The sequence below is a fragment of the Acinonyx jubatus genome, chromosome C2, assembly GCF_027475565.1.
Source record: "Acinonyx jubatus isolate Ajub_Pintada_27869175 chromosome C2, VMU_Ajub_asm_v1.0, whole genome shotgun sequence".
In the NCBI taxonomy this organism is placed as follows: Eukaryota; Metazoa; Chordata; class Mammalia; order Carnivora; family Felidae; genus Acinonyx; species Acinonyx jubatus.
Genome location: NC_069384.1, coordinates 59,988,590 through 60,010,742, shown reverse-complemented (window position 1 = coordinate 60,010,742; position 22,153 = coordinate 59,988,590). Strand labels below are relative to the sequence as shown.

General features: G+C 35.7%; 1 protein-coding gene across 43 annotated transcripts in view; it reads left to right on the top strand.

Moving 5' to 3' along the window:
• The window catches only part of ZBTB20 (zinc finger and BTB domain containing 20), a 762,566-nt gene that overhangs the window by 447,569 nt on the left and 292,844 nt on the right, over positions 1–22,153 (top strand). For 2 of the 43 annotated variants that reach the window (XM_053221839.1, XM_053221855.1), the window contains exon 7: positions 21,694–21,808. The exons of the other annotated variants lie outside the window; for them this stretch is intronic. The gene's annotated coding sequence lies outside the window, so the exon portion shown is untranslated. The remainder of the gene's footprint in view (positions 1–21,693; positions 21,809–22,153) is intronic. 43 annotated transcript variants of the gene reach the window in all.

Here is a 22,153-nt window from a genome sequence, read left to right as displayed (position 1 = left end):
TTTCTAACTTTTGGAAAAACTGTCAAGTTGATTTTAAAATTCACGTGGAATTGCAAATTACCCAGAAAACCAAGAACAAAGTTAAGGCACTCACACTATGTAATTTCAAGACTTTCTATAAATACGTAATAATAAAGACAGAATATATCAACCTACCTACCCCCAGGGGAAAAAACACACACACACAAATAGGTCATTGTAACAGAATAGAGAGTCCAGGTATCAACTCTAAATATGTAGTCAATTGATATCAACAAAGGTGACAACATAATGTAATTGGGAGAAGGAAAATCTTTTCAAAAATTGGTGCTTGAACAACTGGATAAATATATGGGAAAAAATTAAACTGTGGCCTCTGTCTCACACTACACACTAAAATTAATTTGATATGTATTAAACCTGCAAGAACTAAGATTGTAATCCTTTTAGAGTGATACATAGGGGACAAAAATCTCATGACACTGGGGTAGATAAAAATTATTTAGAGGACACAGAAAGCCCTAAACATAAAAGAAGAAAATAATGTCAGATCTTATCCAAATTAAAAATTTCTGGTTATCAAAAAAAAAAAACACTTAAAAAAATGAAAAGCAAGCAACAAACTGGGTGAAAATATTTGCAAAATATATCAACAGACTCATGTCTAGAATATGTTAGGAATGCCTAAACATCAATAACAGATAGACAAAATTTAAAAATGGGCAAATGACCTAAATTGGCACTTCACAATGGAAGATCTAAGAATGGCCAATAAACTCTTAAAAAGGTACTCAGTATCATTAATCTTCAGGAAAAGTCACATCAAAACCACAGCAAGATTATGGTTCATGCTTACTAGGATGACTCAAATAAAAAAGGCTGACACATTAAAGTGTTGGCAAGGATGTAGAATACTTGGCATTCTTATTACATCTGCTAGTGGGGAATGTTCCAATTTGGAAAACTGGGTCAACAACTTATAAAGTTTAACGCATATACCTACCATAGGATTTGGCAATTGCATTCCTGGGTATTTAACAAAAAGAAATGAAAACTGTGCCCTCAAAAAGACTTGCACAAGAATGTTTATAGTAAGTTTATTCTTAATTGTCTAAAAATGGAAACACCCACATGTAGAAAATGGATATACAAATTGTGCTGTATTCATAGAATAGAATACTAATAAGCAAGCAAAATAAAACAAAACACACTATAATACAGACAACAATGTGGATGAATTTCAGAAATGTGTTGTGCAAAAGAAGTCAGGACCCCCAAAAACTACAACATTGTATGATTTTATTTATATGAAGGCAAAACTAATCTGTGGTGATAAAAATCAGGATATTGACTGTTTATAGAGATGGGAATTGACAGGAAGTGGGCACAAAGGAACTTTCTATATGTCTGTTAGGGTGGTGATTACACAGGCATATATTTTTTATCAAAATTCTGTATTGTGCACTTTAAAATCTGTGAATCTTGCTTCATATAAATTTTATCCCATTTAAAAAAAAATCAATGCTTGACCTTAATCAACTCTCTCCTGAAGTATTTCATCTATTTTGCTAACAGTTTCCCTGGACTGTGTTCTAAATGACCTGTAAAGCTATATGAAAACTTTTATTTTCTGCCTACTGCCATGATTTTAAGAGATGTGGGTAGAACATAAATTGTCAAGATGTGGAAACTCAGAGACTATTCAGGGTTAAGGAGAGAGGTATCTTAATAACAACCCCCTAGACTTGGCTTTGGACAGGCAAGTTTTCACTGCTCATGTTCAGGGTTTGTTTTTTTTTTTTTTTCTTTTGCAAATGATATTGTTTTGTAGATGTGCTTCATTCATTTCTTGAGTAAGAGGAATAAAATCCTTCACATTTACTTTTTGTTTGATTACATATTGCAAAGTTAATAGCAAACTCTAGCTTAAACACTTCAAAGAATATCAGGGTTTTCAAATTTTTCCTTCTTTCTCCAATCCAACCATTAGCTTTGTTTATTCCTTGGTTTACTCTATACTTTAAAATAGTCGTAGTCAAAGAAAAGAATAATTGAATATTCAAAGCTGGCAATAAACAAGATTTCAGGGTTTGTTTTTTTTTTCTGAATGTAGGCTTACCACTTCCCTGTGTTTATCTGTGAAGCTGGTATCCAGGCGGTATCGTTATAATTGAGAATTCTACTTTACCTAAAACACTTTTTTGTTTTCAGCTTATATAGGTTTCATCAGGTCTTATCTGATTTTATTCTTCTCCAACCACCCCCAACAAATCTGTGAATGTCTTCAACAAACATTGTCCAATTCTGAGTTGTAATGCAGTCTTTCTTTTGTAGTGAATATTTATTAAAGCACTTAGTACCTGAATTATGAAATGTAGACAAGAGCACATTAACCTGGCTGAGTTATTTCCTTTCTTGTGTTTTTTTTTAACACATATTCTAGTCCAGTCTATCAACGCCAGATGGCAACTACATTTTGATACACTGAATATTTACCAAGTCATGTGGTATGCTTTTGAACTATTTTTTTTTACCCTTTCCATCAAATGAGCTGACTCATCCCTCATTCATTTATTCCTGCTTTTAACAAGTTGCATTTTTAGAAACTTGACCTCAGCTCTATCAAAATGATAAATGATGTTTTAAAATGACACATCAGAAGTTCTGAAACCTGACTGTATCTTATGTCCTATGACTATCTTCTATTATTGTTTAATTTTTAAGTGTTAATCATGCACCATTTTCTCTCATATATTTTAATGAAACTTTACTACAACGGCTTTACTATGTTAGCCCAGAGGAATGTGGTGGGAGTATATCCGTACTTAGCTTTAGGATATTCAGGGAATTAAAGCAGTTATGGTTGAAATAACTTAAAATGATCATGAAAATAACAACTGAGCAACTGATATTTATGTCCAAGTCCTAAATAAAGAGATCTGTATTTTGGGTCTAATGAAAGATGCAGCTTATTAGAAATAGGCAATAGGCTTAATAATAGTAATGGTAGTAAGAAAAAGAAGAAAAACTAAAAAGACACCAGGTAGCTATCATGCTTTCTTCTTGTTTTCTTGGTTTCATAGAAATATGCAGTTGTAGGCACACTCTCAGAATATTTCTGTAAATAAATGTTGCTATTCCTTAATCTAGGAATATGAAAAATATCACAGAAGAGAGTTTTGATGGATAGAAGTACATGACATTGAAAAATGTAGGTGGAGGCCAATGCATATTACAATAATTTTTCCTGGCCTATTGATCTGTGAAGAATATTTTCAGTTATTATTTAGGTTTTTATGGCTATTTGTCAATGATTTTTAGGAATAGTAGAGAATATTGTCTATCTTAAGTAGTTAACCATCAGTGCTTATATATGAGTGGCAGTTTTCTTTGTGAATAATTTTTTTCAAAATTATTATAGTTCTTTTTCTTTTTAAAAGCAGACGTTAGGGATATTTGGAGAGATTCAAACAGAGAAATATGAAAAGATCTATTCAGTGTTACCAAAAATCTCCCATGATAGTCTTATCCATTATATTTTCTGTGTTATATAATTAAAATTACTTCTATCTTCTGTATGTGTGTGTGTGACACATTTTGTATGGTGCCTAGTCTGGAGTAGGTTCTCAAAAGCATTGAGATTTATTAATTTATTAATGCATGTACAGCTCTCAGCTAAGTGCCTGATACATGGTGTGTATTCAGTTATTCATCATTGTCATATTAATATTGTTGTTGTTATTACTACTTTCAAAAGAAAATCTTCAACTGGACGTTAGAAGTTATCTCATTTAGCTTATCTTTTTATAAAGGATTTGAGAAATATAAAATCTACCTAGTATAAATTTGCTTTTATTTATTTATGTTTTAGCTAGTGTTAATTTAAAGTTAAATAAATTTGAGTTATTCTCTAGAGGCAGAAAAGAAAGGGACATTCTAGAGGCAAAAGACCACCAACAGTACCTTCATTAAGGTTTGGATTAAAATTAGTTTTTTTATGTGTATATAGAACCTGAGATCAAATACATTTTATCCCCGTGACACATCTGGAATTTCTGTCTCTGTAGACTTTGTCAGCTTATTCACCTATATGACCCTCTAAAAGAGGAAGTCCATCCTGATGAACTATACCCATGAGTCACAAAGCAGGGGTTTGAGTACATTGTGCACTCTTACAGATTTTGTATATCTACAGCATTGTTAGTGGTTTCTTTAGAAAAGAATCTCATGGAATTGCACATTCTCTTATTAAATGAACTCAGAAGATTTTCTACTAACCCTTTCACTTTTTTAATCCTTCACTTTTAACAGTCTTTTTCTGTATAATCCACTTGTCAAGAACTGGAAATTCTGGAGTCTATTTATCTTCTTTATTTTATAAATTCCACTTGGATGTTGCTAACTTCCTGCAGACTCATGTGATTGAATGGTAACATTTTGTATTCAGTCAGCAAGAGGGTTACTTGCAAAAGCATTGTGGTGAACACACACACACACACATGCACACACGCACACACACACACACACACACACACACCAAGTTTTCGATAAAATTTATATTGTTTTCCTTACCCTGAGGTAAAGTAGCAATGAAAGAATATCATATTTTCTTTGATTCCTCTGCCAGATTAAATTATGGGATAATTAAGTTCTTATTATTATTTGGGGATATAGGAGATAGATGAGTATAAGTTAAGTTTTTGAACTATGAGACACTTCAAATGTAATAATGATTATTTTATTTAGTAACATATTGGTCAACTGCTTAAAGTTGTAGTATTTTTAAATCTTTACATATTTAATTTCTGAACCTGCTAGTTAGTCAAAAGAGTAGGAGCTGGAATAAGTCATGATATTTGCTTTATTCTTATTTTAGGAGGCGCTGCTTTCTACATCTGCATTGCTTGAGCTTGTTGCCTTTGGGTTGAAACTTCATGATAATCCCCTGACAGTGTCAATGATCTTTGCCTATTATATTTATGAACTCTGAAATAGATTGGGACAAATTGCAGTTAAGCTAAAGTGTTTGGTTTTTCTAACTTCTTTCTGTATTTCAAATGGAATTTTGTTCCTCTATTAAGCTGTTATTCTAATGGATTCTTGTGTACAACTTATCAAATGCTATCTTTTAGGGAGCAGCCTTTCAGTCCTGTGTAATGTAAGATTATTATTGCATGTAGCACAAGTCAGTAAAGTAGTCAACAGTACACTTTTATGAATGACACTTTCTAAATTTAAGACATTACCATTCTGTTCTATCAGTGCTTAAAAGACTGGATATGGTGAGTTTCCCTATAACAAGAAAAGATGAACATGTCTCTTCATTTATCTACTGCTACTTAGCTCATTAGATCTTTGAAAATATTAACTGAAAATATATATATAAAATCCTTAGCAAAATGTAGTATACAATAAGCATTCAATAGGTAGTTCCTATTATTATTATACATAATATGTTTATAGTTCTTAATGATATTAAAATACTAATAATAGTGTGATTAGTACAATATCTGGTACATAATAAGTAACAAATATTAATTATGTTAATTAATAGGTTCCTTGGTAAATTTCATATTAACTGGGGTGCTAGGACAATAATGGAAGGAATGTCATAACAAATCCAATAGTGCGGGTGAAACAACCAATTGAAACATAGCACGAAATTTAATTAAAATTTACACTTAAAGTACTTCTTTTTATTCTTCTGATAGACAACTATATCAAAGTATAAGTAGAGAATATGTTCCATAATGTGAGAACACTGAATACTATGTTTGTGAAAAATCTCTGGAAGATTAACCTTAGAGATAATCTAGTATTGTCTTCTGTTTCTTGGTTCTGACCTTTAGTTTTTTTCAGATGATAGAAGTTAGAGATTAATCTTTTTTCTTCCACTTCTAAACATTTTATCAATTAGCAAATGAAGAGATGTCAACAAATGATTGTTAGACAGTGTGAGTGCTCTCAGGATTAAGTATCTTTCCTTTCTTTCACATAAATGTCTTGTTTACTAGCTCCTTACTCCAAATTCAGTTTAGAGAGACACTAGAGAAGTACTGAGTGCTTACTGAGTACCTGCATGGTCTTTGGAACACAGATTCCATAGGTAATCATCATTTTAGAGGTGACTAAACTGAAGTTTAAACAGGTTGACTAACCTGCTCAAGGTGACACTGATAATAAGTAGTAGAGTTAAGCTTCAAAGTCTTGGCTGTCTGATCCTAAACCCATGCTTTGCCTATCACATTGCTTTTTTCACTCAACCTAAGTAAATTGCCAAAAGCCTTTTCCAGAAGCTAAACCTCCCTTTAGGCTTTTGAGACTTCCCAGGCGCCATCTATGGCTTATTATTGTTAGGTCTTTTATCTTCAAGTCACCAAAGGAAGAGCTGTGGAGTTGAAAGGAAGAAGAAAAGGAAGGGTGTGTGTGTGTGTGTGTGTGTGTGTGTGTGTGTGTGTGTGTGTGTGTTTGGAGGGGAGAGAATGATGAACATTCCTCTCTGGATTTCTCTCCATGATAAAACTCTTAGCTTTGTTCCCATGAGGAAAAATGTAGAAATCCTCCCTTCCTGGGAAGTAGTGTAAAACTACCTTGACTAAGTTCTTTTCAATCAGTGATTAACTAGCAACTCTAGCCCAGAATTCTAAATCCTTTCTTTTCCTTTCCAAAGGTAACTCTTAAGCCTTCCATTCTACTTAATCTTCCACTTATACTGAGGTTATTTATCTTGCAACATTTTGGAGATTCCTCTAAGAATACTCTCAGCAACTGACTTCCATAGGAACTTCCTGGGTAAATTTAAGGGGATCTAATCCCTTAAAACTAAATAAAATAGAGCATTTAAATGGAAATTTAATAGCAAATTAGACTGGCATTATTACAGGAGGATGAATGAAACTTTTTTTTTTTTTTTACATTTACAGCATTAAGTCAACAAACTCTCCCTTATACAATAGACTGGAAGATAGAGATTATTCTATTTTTTGCCTTAGTGTATACTGTAGCTTTACCACATTCTATCAGTTCAACCTCCAAAGCAAATCTTAAACCTGGTCTGTCTTTCCCATTGCCATTGCCTATTGCCTTGTGTCTTGCCTATTTGCAAACATTCCTAGTGGAGTGTTCATTAGGAAGAAGTTTTCATCACAAGGAAGTAGACTCTTCCTTCACCAAATACAAACACAAGTACGAGGGAGAAAAAGATACTTCTTTAACTCTTTTTAAACCAGGGCTTCCACTTATTTTCATTCCCATATGAAATTTTTTCAAATTTCTTCCATCTACCACAAGGCTACTGAGAGAGGGCATCATGGCAAGGGCTGGCTCAGGTAGCCTCCTTTTTGGCCCATACCTCCTATCATCCTCCCACTGAGCTGCTTTTCAAATAGTCCTTCTTTCTTGTGTAGAGGTTTGTTTTTTTTTTTTTAACTGAGAAATTTAAGAAAAATGTACTCTTTTTAAATTTTTTTAGTAAAGGCCTTAGGGAAATGACTACAGAAAAAAAAAAAAAGGTGACTCTCCTCTATCAGTACTTCTCATCACCTTCAGTACATCTACTAATCCTCTACTTTTTTTTTTTTTTTTACTTGCTCCATGCTTTGGACTTTATGCCTTAGTTGAGGGCTCTATTCCATCAATATTTCTTTTCCTTCTGTTCCTTAAAGCTTCATCATTTGTTTAGTGAAGAATCGAGAATGAAATATTTCTTGCTTTATAGTTTTCACACACATTCTTTGTAATTGTATCAAGTCAGAGAAAAGTGTTTGTGTCTCTTTGGTAAAGCCAAATGGCTAAATAGATCTTGATTTAATGGATAGAGTTAATTTGGCTACTCCATAACAAAAATCTACTTGTACTAGAAGTCGATTTAGCTTAAGGAAACATTAAATCTCCATGAATCAACATCCATTCATAAAGCACTGGTGGGAGGTAGGGGGTGGGGGTTGGAGGAGGGGAGGGATGCAAGAGTATTAATAATAATTTTAAAATAAAGTAACTTTTGCATTCAACAATACTATCCATTGTAAACTGATGTCAGTGAGAAAGATATCAGAAAATAGTTGGCTGACACAAATATAGTTGAAACATGTCTGTAATTAACAAATGAGGCTAGTATCTGGATAGTGCTGTCAAGACAGTGGAATATGCACTTTGATTGGAAAGAAGCTAAGAGGTAAGACTGGAAGACCCTTCTATTTGTATATATAATTAATTCGATTTGTCAGTAATACTTCAAATTGTATGCATAAAGATTTGAGGTAGACATTAAGTAATCATGTTTAGGAATTCTTTGAAATTGTGTATGTGTGCAAGAACAGTTGGTAGTAAAGAAAATTTCTGTACACAAATATTATTTACATAAAAATATATGAATTCTTTCTTTACTATTTATTTATTTTTGAGAGAGAGACAGGGTGAGAGTGGGAGAGGGGCAGAGAGAGGGAGACACAGAATTCGAAGCAGGCTCCAGGATCTGAGCCGCACCCCGCCTTGTGGGCCTTTCACTCACCACTGTGAGATCATGACCTGAGCTGAAGTCAGACACTTCACCGACTAAGCCATCCAGGTTCCCCAATGAATTCTTAAACAAAAGAAAGATTATCTTTGGTGTTCACTCACCAATGTAGTCTCTTGCAATGAATCCTTCAAAACATTAGCATTTTATTTTTACATAGGCAACTCTTACTGTATTTTCATAGATCTTTGAGCTTAACAAACATCTGTAGAGTACATCATTTGTGTGTGTGTATAATAAACTGTATTATATTTAAAATGAATATGTATACATTACTAAAATATGCTATTACCCATAAGGAAAGAATTGTTTAAGATATTTAAAGCTTATTTATTTATTTATTTTGAAATGGGGGAGGGCAGAAAACAAGGGAGAGAAAGAATTTTAAGCGGGCTCTGCACTGTCAACTCAGAGCCTGATGCAGGGCTTGAACCCCACAAACCATGAGATCATGACCTGAGATCTCAGACGCTTAACCGACTGAGCCATCCTGGTGCCCCAGGAAATAATTTTTTAACTTCTAAATTAATTTTCTGCTTTTTTTTTTAATGTCTAGAGCTAGTGAATTTATTGAAATTCTATCCTAGATATGTTTTATCCTACTCACTTACAACTGCATATTTCTGTGATGTAAAGTCTATTAGTCTTATTTTTCTGTCTTACTACCTTGGCAACATCAATAATTAGACATGAAATGAATGAGCTGCAGTGACATGCAACAACATGGATAAACCTTAACAGTATTAAGTGAAAATAATTAAATCTCAAAACATTATATACAGCATAATAACATTTTATAAAGTTAAAAGCAACCAAAATATGTACATATTAGATACATAATATATATGCATACATGAATATACACAAACACAAATTTAAGCATACCTATAGACATGATAAACTATATGAAAAGGAACTCAGATAAATAATAAACATGAGAATCAGGATAATGGTTATCTTAGGTGGGAGAGACAAGAAGATAAGATGGGGTAAACTATATGGATAGATGTAGGTTATTATAAAACTCCTAGCTCTTCCTTTATGGACTTAGTTGGTTGGTGTTTATTAACTTATTAAAAAAATAGCTAACTATATGAATTAAAGTAGGCCAAGTATGGACCAATAATGAGTATGCCTCATGCACCAAGGATTATGATTAATCCAATTCTGTGCACCTCAGGCATAGGGATAGGGGAAGCCATAATCACTGTATTAGTTATCTATTGCTACAAAAAAAATCTCAAAAGCTAGAGACTTCAAGCAATAGGCATGTATTATCTTTCAGGGATCTCTCATGCTCAAGAATTCAAGAACAGCTTAGAGAAGTGGTCTGGTTTCAATTCTTTCATGATGTTGAGGTCAAGATGTCAGCAGGGGTTGCAGTCATCTGAAGGCTTGACTGGCACTGGAGGATCCACTTCCAAGTTGGCTCACTTGCATGGCTCATAAGTCAGTGTTGCCTGTTGGTCTTACTTCCTTGCCACATGAACCTTTCTGTAGGGCTACTTGAGTGTCTTCATGATATAGGGGTTGGCTTCTCCAGAAGCCAAGATCAAAAAGACTAAGAAGAAGCAGTAATGACTTTTCTGACCTAGCATGGTGAGTCACTCTCACCACATTGTATTGGTCACACAGACCACCCTGCTACAATGTGTAGGGAGGACTATACAAAGGAGTGAATACCAGGAGACAGGGGTCATGGGGGGGGGGTCATCTTGGAAGCTGGTTACCACACAAACCAAGCTGACTTACCTTGAACATCTAGCTTTTTTATCTTCTGCAACTCTTAAATTCCAAACATTTCTCCCTATTCTGTTCTTGGTGGCATTGGAGAATTTGTTCTCTCCAGAGTTGGAACAATAAGAAAGAACTTTCTGCTTTGATATAATAATACCAACTAGCATTCTAATTTCAGTCTTTCCATTTAATGTTTTAATAAACAATATACTAGCTTTCTTCTGCATGTGCTTTCAATTGTATTGAGCTGTATTATTTTTTTTCTTTTCCAATTCTAGAATTTCTCATTTTTAACTTTCTAGGTTACATCCTTCTAAATATCCTTGGAATTTTTAATCATTTTGTTATTATCATGGATGTCCCCCAAAACTATAGATTTGTTAATTTGCCTAATTAAAAGTTTTCCTATTGCTTGTTTCACAATATTTATCCAGGTGGTTTTTCCTGCATTCAACAAGTATTTATAGAGAACCCAGCATGTGCCAAAACTGTTGAGTCTCACTGTCAAGCAGAATTGAGAGGTATGGGAGTCAAAGTATGTAGGGAATGGAGGAAGAGTGTTATAAGGGAAGGTAAAGACAAAATATAAAGTACAAAATCAAATTAAATAGTTGGAAGGATTCTCAATTGTTCAACAATACTCTTCCATTTGAAAGAACTGTAATTCAACTATACCAATTCAATAGTTGACTGTCACACTTAAAGGTCAACTGAGAATCATGTAACAAAACTCCAAGTTCAGGCTTGGTGCAATTTTAATACCTCTGGGACTTTGCACTCTTCATGGGAGAGATACGTTAAAATGGGGGTTCACTGATTTGAGGAAACATAAAACTGTGTGTATTTATGTTTAATAATAAGACAAACCTGTCTAGTACTTTATAAGTAACTGAAATTAGCCACACAAACAATCCCTTTCCCACTGTTGCTTCACTGCTTTTCAAAATGCATTCAGGTGAATAAACCACAGAGGGATCAATTGAACAATGTGCAACATATTTGTTGTCCCCCTGTGTCCTATAATACTTCCCTGCCCATGTCTATAAAGAAAGGGATTTTCATTAGAGGGTTTCTTTTTTTCCTTATTGAAATTCATTCCATTAACAATAGAAAAGGAAGAAAATTATTTAGAACAAGAAGTCATCAGCACAACAAAAAAGCACATGGAACAACTAAGAGAATTCTGCAGCCTCAAAAGAGGAACTCATGAAGGAATAAGCATGTTCCAACCATATGTTTTTATGTAATAGTTTATAAATGTATCCAACCACATGAAAACTAAAAATAGTGATTTGGGCGGGAAAGATGACCCCTTTTCTTAATAGTGAAGATTTTAGCATGTTTATTTTTCATATAAATGGAGAGATGACAGATGATATTATAAGATGTCATAAAATATTTTTCCTTGAATTTTTGTTTAGCTAAAACTTGTAACTTAAGTCAATTGAAGTCTGATTCAAATTTTGCAACCTTTTGATACCAGATCAAGTAGCACTTACTAAAACAGATATAGAAATAATATATCTTACATTTTCTAAAGTTGCTCACAGTGTTCTAGATTACATACCATAATCTCCAAAGAAGTGAATGACTAGTGACACAATGAAAAAGGACTGGCCCACATTCACTTATTTTTAGAATTCACTTATCAGTTGAGCTTCAGAGCTGGTAGGTTGAACCAGAACAGTCTTAGAATCCAAGGTTGCCAAGTTTTAGAGATAGTGAGAATTAGCTAGAAAGGTTTCCAGGAAACACTAAACTCAATTAAGTTGCTATGGCTAAATACTTAAAGTTTGAAGTTTAGAGTTTGAATATTTAAACTTAAGTTGGCAGATTTCCAGACCTGTTCTGATCTCAGTCAGACAATGGCAATCAAGAAAAAGGCTCCTTTGGGGGCACCTGGGTAGCTCAGTCAGTTAAGCGTCCAACTTCAGCTCAGGTCATGATCTCACCCTTTGTTGTTTTTTTTTTGTTTTTTTTTTTTTACTTTTTTTGTACATTTTTTGAATTTTTTTAATGTTTATTTATTTATGAGACAGAGAGACAGAGCATAAATGGGGGAGGGTCAGAGAGAGGGGGAGACACAGAATCCGAAGCAGGCTCCAGGCTCTGAGCTGTCAGCACAGAGCCCTACCCAGGGCTCGAACTCACAAACCGTGAGATCACGACCTGAGCCGAAGTTGGATGCTTAACTGAGTGAGCCACCCAGGCGCCCCTTTGATCTCACCCTTTGTGAGTTTGAGCCCCATATTGGGCTCTGTGTTGACAGCTCAGAGCCTGGAACCTGCTTGGATTCTGTGTCTCCCTCTCTCTCTGCCCCACCCCCACCCCAGTCGCACTATGTGTGTCTCTGTCTCTTTCAAAAATAAATAAACATTAAAAAAAATTAAAAAAAGAAAAGAAAAATGCTCCTTTTATAGTACTCCAGCTACTGCCACTCTCCTAGATGAAAACTACAAAATAATTGGTGTGCCCTGTTGCTCACAAATGAAATCCTTACGCTACTGCCTCCAGTCCCTCTCCACCAAAAATTCCCTTTTTCCACTCTGAGCTATTTGTTCATTCCTGGATTGCCAATATCAGTTAAGTGTTGATCATATTCTAGAACATCAACGTAATTAACAATAAGGTGTGAAGGAGGTTTACAGGTTCACGAGGCAGATTTGCATTTTAAAAGAGGGGCTTGTTAAACACAAATGAACTTCTAATAGATGGAATGTGTGAGAGAGATTTTTCTCTCCAAGGGGTGGGGGAAGATATCTAAAGCTCTTTTTCAGCCCAGGGATATCAAGTAGTTTTGGCATTCTGTTGCTTTCTGAAGTCTCTTGCCATTCACTCCTCTTTGGGTCCTCCCATCTTTGCAACCAGAATATATTTAAAATTGAGGACCATTGGTTACAGGGTTAACTGACAGAACCTTGTACAAACTGAAAGATCTTTTGAGGCCTTAAATTAGATACAAGAGCCCTAATCTCAGAGAAGTCAATCTAAACAGACAAAAATGCCATATATTACAGGATTAGCTCTCCTTTTAGCGTAATTATTGGGATGTCTAATTATTGGGATGAAGGATAATTTATAAGAACTCTTCTTACAATTACTAAAAGTTCTAAAGAAATGTCTTTTTTTTTAATTTTTTAATATTTTTGAGGGAGAGAGAGGGAGAAGGGGCAAAGAGTGGGGAAGGGGCAAGAGTGGGGGAGGGGCAGAGAGACAGGGAGGCACAGAATTGAAGCACAGCTGACAGTTCCATCAGTACTGAGCCTGAAGTGGGGCTCCAGCTCACGAACTGGAGATCATGACCTGAGCCAAAGTCAGATGTTTAACCAACTAAGCCACCCAGGTGTCCCTAAAGAAATGTCTTTGAAACAATGACAAGGTAGGGGGAAATCAGATAGTCATGTTTTTATTATTTATTTATTTATCTTGAGGGAGGTTTGGTGGGGGCATAGAGAGAGGTGGAGAGAATCCCAAGCAGACTCCATGCTGTCAGCGCAGAGCCCAAGCTGGGGCTCCCTATGCAGGAACCGTGAAATCATGACCTGTGCTGAAATCAAGAGTCGACACAACCAACTGAGCCACCCAGGTGCCCTGGTCATTATTTTTTTTTTAAATAAAAGCATTTGAGGGTTGTGTGTGTGGCTCAAAGAGTTAAGCCTCGGGCTCTTGGTTTCCGCTCAGATCTCACGGTTCATGAGATCAAGCCTGGCAGACTCTGGGCTGACTGATTGGGATTCTCTACCCCTTCCCTGCTAGGCTGGCTGTGTCTCTCTCAAAACAGATAAACATTTTAAAATAAATAAAATAAATAAAATAAAATAAAATATTCATAAAATAAAATTTGATTACATTCATATAGATGAAAAACTAAAAACACTTCTCACATAATTTTTGATGTCAGGTGGTTTAAAAGAATTAAGTCTGAACACCCAGATGTTTTTTCTGGGCCAGAGAATTTAGAATTTCAGAGAAGAGGGGATCCTTGGTGGCTCAGTCCGTTGAGCATCCAGCTACTGATTTCGGCTCAAGTCATGAACCCAGGGTAATGAGACCTCGTCATGCTGAGCCCAGATTCTCTCACTCTCTCTCTCTCTTCCCCTCTCCCCTGCTCATAATCTCTCCTTCTCAATCTCTAAAATAAAAAAAGATTAAAAATTTAAAAAAAAAAGAATTTCAGAGAAAAAAGAGCAGAACATCAACAGGAAGAAAGAGGAGTGTATCTATAGGATCCAGGAATGTCTGAAAAATGTGACCAGTAAAAAGAAAATCTCCTGTTCCATGAACTAACCTTTCTACTCCAGCCCCTCTTATTGCCATGTTCCCCTTTTCTTTTGAGGAAAGATGATCTATATCATAAACTCATGAAACCACTAATAAAAGTTTTGACCAGAGTTATGTACTTTAAAGTTCAGCCTTTCATTCTCTGGCTTTAGTGCGTAAGGTCCTTAGCCTTTCCTCCTTTGATCTTTGTGGGCCATCGATGTCCATGCACAGGTGTCACCCAAAATGTGATGAAACTGTGTCAGAGAAGAGCCCCCACACATGTGGCTCAATCTTAGCTACTGTTGGAGCAGTTTTTCTTCAGCATACAAATGTCCTAGAAGTTGCAAAGGGATAAGCTGTCTTTATTATAAAAATAAATAATAACTATGTTGAAATTATGTTACCTTTTTACAATATACATTGCTCTTTCACTTATGGCTTCTAAAATGTCCTTAAAGGCAGTTTAGGAGGGGTTAATAATAATGATGTTCTCAGAGATTATTTGAATTTTCCAATTGAAGCAAATAGTTGAATTAGGATTCAAATCCAAGATGCAAAGTATTTCATTTTAGATCTTGTGCTTTTTTCATTATAACAAATTTTAAGGGGAAATGAGCCTTCTTGTTTGAAATAGGGCTAACAAAAAAACCAATACTGCCTAAAATTAGGAATCCTAAATAATTCATAGAAATATGATATTCCAAAATTACTCTCATCTTAAAATAAACTTTGAGATGGCAAAATCTCTACGGTTGAATCATTGGGATTAAAGTAATAAGCTTTTAGTTTATTCCTCTCTTTACAGAAGTTGACCAATAGTGATTATTTTAATTTGCTCTAAAGAGAATGATTATCACTGCAAATGGTGTTATAAATAACTTTTTTAAAGCTCATATGTAGGATAGCCCTATAATTTATCATCCAAACTGGGCCACTTTTGAGAGTGTAAGTGACCACTGTTAATAATTGTGCTTGGACAGTTGGAATTAGATGGGAAGATATGGTTACCCAATATACAAGACATAATCCTGAGTCTCAAAGTGATGCATTTTGAATGAAAAAAGACCAGCCGAATGAACAGCCAGGTATCCCACATGTAACTTGCCTTGATTTCCAGCTACCATGAAGTTGGTTCAGTCTCCCGCTCTGCCCAAGAGGTGATGGAATGTTACATCCATTTAAGACCTAGTCAGAAGGAAGAGGGTCACCTGTTGAAATTCAAAGCCTAACGTTTTTAATACCACTTGGTAGTTGGGGGCTCCCATCTAAGCTTTGCCTATGCACAACCCAGACTCAGACCAAAAGACATGTTCTATGCAGTATTACTCTGTAAACTTCAGTCACTTTTATAGGGATCTAAGTGACAAACATTAAGCCAACATTTCAAATGTTAAAAGGGAAAAATCTGTTCAGCAGTTAAATTATTTTTACAGCCGATCAAAATAATATCGTGTAACGGAAGGGTCTTAAGTTAGTAATTAATAAAAAAAATCACAGGGCTAAAAAATAGATTTTTATACACCAAAGCTAAATATGATAGCATAGGATTGTGTTTAATCTTAGAACATCCTCATATCAAGCACAAAAATAAATTTTATTTTGAAAAAAGATACTATTTATGAAAATATATTGCTATGCATCATCAATGTTCAGTCTTCCATTTTTGCCTATAAAATGCTGTATTGAGGGGTGCCTGGGTGGCTCAGTCGGTTAACTGTCTGACTTCGGCTCAGGTCTCATGGTTCGTGAGTTTGAGCCCTGCATTGGGCTCTGTGATAACAGCTCAGAGCCTGGAGCCTGCTTCACATTCTGTCTCCCTCTCTCTCTGCCCTTCCCCCGCTCATGCTCTGTCTCTCTGTCTCTCAAAAATGAATAAACGTTAAAAATTTTTAAAATGCTATATTGCATGGTGACCCTCTAAGAGCGGTATAGCCAACAGAGTAACACTACCAGAAAATGATAAATCCAGACAGAGAGTTTGACAGTCGTTGCTAACTGTTGCTGAATTAGTTGGAAATTCTTCAGATGAGATTAATTTTCTCCACCTAGCTTAAGAAGTATTTCCCAGTGGGGTACCCAGGTGGCTCAGTCGATTAAGCATCCAACTTTGGCTAGGTCATGATCTCATGGTTCATGAGATGACACCTCAGAGCCTGGAGCCTGCTTGGGATTCTGTGTCTCCCTCTGTCTGCCCCTCTCCTGCTCATGCTCTCTCTTTTTCTCTCTCAAAAGAATAAAAATAAACATTAATTTTTTTTAATATTTAAAACAAAAAAGTGTTTTCCCAGTCAGTATAAAGTTCAAATCAATTTCATTCAGTTCCTAACAAAAAAAAAAAAAAAAAAAAGTCAGGTGTTTTTTTTTTTTTTCAACTTAACTTTTTATTTGAGGGAGAAAGTTTCCCTTCTGGACAGGTTGCAGCCTGGAAGTGGGAAAAATGTGGTGGGGAGGGGAACTAATGAAACTTTGTTGTGGAATCCTTCACAAAGGAATACAAGATGTGTTCCATAATGCAGCCCTTTGTTTGTGGAGCCTCTGACAGAATCCTGCAGTTTGAGTTCAAGCTGAAAGTGGCCACCAAAGTCATCACTAACTCCAGGCAGCTCTGAGTCCTTTTCCCCACCTCCTGCTATGATTACTCTGGCTTCTGATTAAATCACACCTTATATTAAAGGTCACTAACCTAAAACGACCCAAAGCTACTTCTTTCTCTCAACAGTTTCCCATTACCTGTAATATTTGGAAGGCTTGAAAATAGCTTCTGTCCCAGCTTCTGTAGTTTTTCTCCAAAAGCAAATTCTATATATAATAGTTTCCTCAAGCATGGGTTAAACCTCAGGTGAAAGATTTTGGAAACGAATTAGCATGCTAAGAACTTGAGCATTGGGATGAGTCAGTCCTGCTACCTAAGGGACAGAGAAAGTGTCTCCTTAAAAGTGATATTTAACAATGCTGGTTCCTCACTTAGTTTTAATACAGCTGTAACTGCATTGCATTGTCTTCTTTGTATTTAATAGAAATCTTGTTTATATGATCTCTTCTTTAAAATATTCATCCCTTTGGGGCTTATTCTAATGTCTTATTTCTTACTTAAAAATATTTCTACTAATTTTGGAAAACTTTAGAAAGATTCTTTCATTATAGGTTGTAACTGAACTGGGTTGTAACAAATTCTTCTCATAGAACTTCTTACTTTAGACTCATTTTTTTTCTTTTTTGACCTTGTTTAATTCTCTTTTCATGTCTTAGTACAATTTTCCCCTTTCCTGCTCTCAGAATGAGAATTTCATTACGTGTATTGAATGTCTAGTATACATAGTCAAGATAGGAAGCAAATGAGTATTTATTAAATGCCAAGAATGTAACCAGTGTTTGCCATCTCGTTAGGAAGAATAGTTTGGATAATTCAAATTATGAAAGTTATTTCTTGATTAGAAAGTGTACAGTAGCAGAAATCCTGACTTGAGTGGCTTAAACAATAAGGGTTTGTGTTTTTCACAGAACAGGAAGTCCAGAGGTAGGGAATTGCTGGTGTGTGATAAAGCCAGGGCCAACATCTCTGGGGTTCTCTTTGCCTTTTGTTCGTGTCTGTTGCTTTAGGATCACAAAATAGCTGCTACAGCTCCAAGCATCATGTCTATGTTGAAAGAGGGAAGAAGGGAGCATCAGGTGTTGTCTGGAAGTGTTGTATCAGTATATCATACACCTGAAACTAACATTACACTATATGTTTACTAACTAGAATTTAAATACACACTTAGAAAAGGAGAAAAAAAAGGGAGGAAGGGAGATGCCAAAGGATCACCTTTTACCTCTGCCTTTATCAGAAGAGAAAAAGCTTTCTCAGCAGATTTGCCATATGGAACTTACTGACTAGAACTGGGTCCCAAAGCCGCCGTTGGTTGCTAGGGAGGCAAGGAAATCAGGAAACAGATTTGTCATAATTGGCTTGGAAATATCACAAGTCATCATCCAGGACTGAGCACATTACCATTCTGAACAAAATAGGGGTCTGTAGCTAGGAGGAATTGGGGGAATGGGTATTGGGGGGCATTCGTGTCAACTCTTATTCGTGTTCACCGGAACCAAAGGGAAGTTAATGTGTACCACAAAAACTAGAAGATGATGTATGTGGAGGTAGAACATAAGCTGGACTACGGGTAACTAAAACAATGAGATCAATAAAAGAATAACGATAGGACCCTCCAACAAGAGAAGAACAAAAGCTGAGAGCAGGAACACATATGCTGTATATGAGAAGTAGTCACCGCATTGTGAATTCCTTAATTATTTGAAGGCAGGAAGTAAGCCTTATTTCTTTTTATTTTCCTAGTGTCTCACACACAGTAGATGATTATTGAATCACAGTAAATGAACGCATAATATTTCAACCCAGAAGTCCAGACATGACTTCACAAATTATGGAGATAATAGAAGAGAAAATGTAAAATTTAGGACTCCCTTGACAATACCAGGATAAAGGGAAAAACTAACATAGTCTGGCTCTACCCCAGAATACTTGTTGGGATGGATTGGGACCTGGGATGCCTAAGCAAGGTAGAGCAAGAAGTGGAGGCTGAAATACCAAGGTAATAATTTGAACGTGACCTGTGAAAGCCCAATTGTGTTTCCAGAATCCAGTTTTGGTGATACACAAACAGTAGTGTCCAACAGGCCCTCCAAGCACTGGAAGCACCACTCCCGCAGCGCTCCTTTGCTCCTTTTGCTCCAAGTTCTGTTCTCTGTGACCAGGGATTTCCAGTGTGCTAGGAGCTTCTGAAAAATGAAAAGTCGCTCGTTGGAGATTTCCTCGATTACTATTCGACAACAATTGAAGTTTTTATATTTATTCAGGGTCTGTTGTATGCCAGTCACCCTGCTACAGCTTTTAGGAGGTTATTGAAATAACTCTGACTACAAGTTGCTTACATTCTAATTAATAATTTAAATGTTTTGATTGATCTACGATAAAAGAAAAAATTAATACTCTTCAAAAAAAAAAAAAAGAAATCAAATCAGTCAGAAGGATAGTTTGACTGACTTTTGTTGTTATGGTACTAATTTAACTGGACAATTCTTGACTCAGCCAAGATGTCAAACCAACTTGTTTCTGGAAATACTGTATAAGCAACTTCCACCAAAGAGAAATTGCCTTTCTCACTATAAGGCCTGCTTTTTTTTTTTTTTTTATTTAACAAAGGATAAAGTCTCTTGTCCTGTTTTATTTCCCAAAACCTAGAATTTAAATTTGGTTTACAGGTCTACTACATGGCTTAATAGTAGACTGAAATAATAGATAAAAGTAATCTCATCTTTAAATTGCACCACCATGAATCCCATATAATTTCCAAGATTTAACATTACTTTTTATATGTACGACCTCGATTTTACCTGAGAAGTACACCAATGGATTGGGGGATAGGCACAGTGTTTTAAAAAGGCAACTTTAAGGGTGCCTGGGTGGCTCAGTCGGTTAGGCTTGCAGCTCTTGGTTTTGACTCAGATCATGATCTCATGGTTTGTGAGTTTAAGTCCCTCATTAGTCTCCATGCTGAGAGCACAGAGCCTACTTGGGATTCTCTCTCCTTCTCTCCCTGCCCCTCCCCTGCTCACTCTCTCTGTCTCTCTCTCAAAATAAATAAACCTTAAAATTTTTTTAAAAATAAATAAAATAGGCAACTTTAGTAAGTTGGCATTTTTAGCACACTTATGGTCTATAGCCATTTAATGAAATTTACTTGTTACTTTAGACTTCAGCCTCCCTGGTTAGATTAGAATACTTTGGATTTATTTGATCTGACAAGTGCTTCTTATTTGACAAAAGAACATCTATTTTGTTTTAATTGATTGAGGGATATATTTTCAGTGGCAGATCTTTAACAACTCCTCCAAAGACTTGTAACATTGCTAATATTGCACTTGGATAAGTTATTAATTTATCTGGGCATTGGTTTTATCACCTGCCAAATGAGTTAACTGGACTTACATGGTCTCTAGCTACTTTCAGCTCTAAAATTATATGATCTCATTTTTCAGTTCAATTCAAGAAATATGAGTAGAATACTTACATAATGCAAATCAATATGGTGAAATCTGGATGGATATAGAGATGAATAATATGATCTTTTTATATAAGTAGCTTGTAATTTGATGCATTCGAGGTTGAGATGTCTATTTCCCAATACATCCTCACTCCTTGGATTTGGGATGTTATTTATGAATGAGGGTATGTAATTTATTCCCAAAGGGGTGCAAATTCATTCATCACTGTTTCTGATATCTGGATTTGAAGAACCCAAAAGAGGGTCTGAATTATCATTTTAATAAAATTGTGCATTTGCATCCTACCATCACTGCAGAGAACTTAGAGCATTTCAGAACTATTATCCCATCAACCCTAAAGAAGCCCAATGCATGTAGAAAAAGATAAATGTAATTATTCCCATTTTCCTGATTAGAAACTGGACTCTAGATTTCCTGGAGTTCTATGATGAGCCAGTGAGTGAGAACACGTGGAAATCTAGGAGCTGTCATCCAGAACTGCACAGCCAACTTTCCTTGGGTGTGACAGTTTCTTTTAGCAAGTTCTGTAGGGCCCAACAGACTTCTTCCACACGGGATCCTTCCTTATTCCATGTTCAAACAGCACTTTAGCCATTGATGATTTCAGTTGTATCAATGGGGGTGGGGGTGGGGGCTGGGTGGGAAGGGTATAGGGGAAGAATGGCATGTGTACAGCAACAGATGTGATAAGCAAGCTGTGGTACTGTGATATAATGTTTCAGTGTTGGGCATGCATTAAAATTAGAAGAGAAGCTGGGGACTTCTTCATCGATCTAATCCATATGCATTTGAGTGTAGAGAACCAGCAGCTGTAAAGAAAGCTGCACTTACGCTAGGTGAGAACATCATTCTAAACAAGCCACCCTGAAAACTCTGCCTCCATTATTAGTATCACTAGGATTTTCCTAGCCTGCTTTCCAGAGGAGTCAGGAACATAAGAAACGTCTTTTTTTTTCTTTTACAAATCTTGCAAGCAGCTCCTTGGAAACAGGTGATTATATTTCCCTCTTTACCTAAATTTTCCTAGGTAGTAAAAAAGTCATATCCGTGTTTCACTTCATGGTTTCCTGAGTCAAAAAATTTGCATCTAAGGGCCTAGGAAAATGTTTGGCCTTCACAATTGAATGTTTAAACAGGTGCATGCTGCACTGGGCTGGCTGAGGAAAGGTAGTCGCCTCCTTCTGGAAACCCTGACGTTAAGAGAATGATTCTTGTGCCGGCTTTCACAAGTGTTTGTGAAGGAAAGTTCAGGTAATTCTTAAATCTCATTACCTGGTTACTAACCAACTGGCCTCCCTCCCATTCTGTGTTCTCATGAAGAAATTGATTTAATAGATTCAAGATATTATTAAATACATTCTGCATTAATATTATATGTCCTCTTTGAATCCAAGTGGCAATACAATAGAATTTCATTTTATAAATAACACCTTTCAAGCTAACACCACAGGGCACAGTACAAAAGAATCAAAATAGAACACAAAGGCTGTAATCAAATGCAGACCCCAGGAAGGCTGATTAAAAAGGCATGTTGCTAGTAAGAGCAGCCGACAGGGTAAGTATAGTGGGTCAGAGCAGAAAAGCCTGCTGAACAGA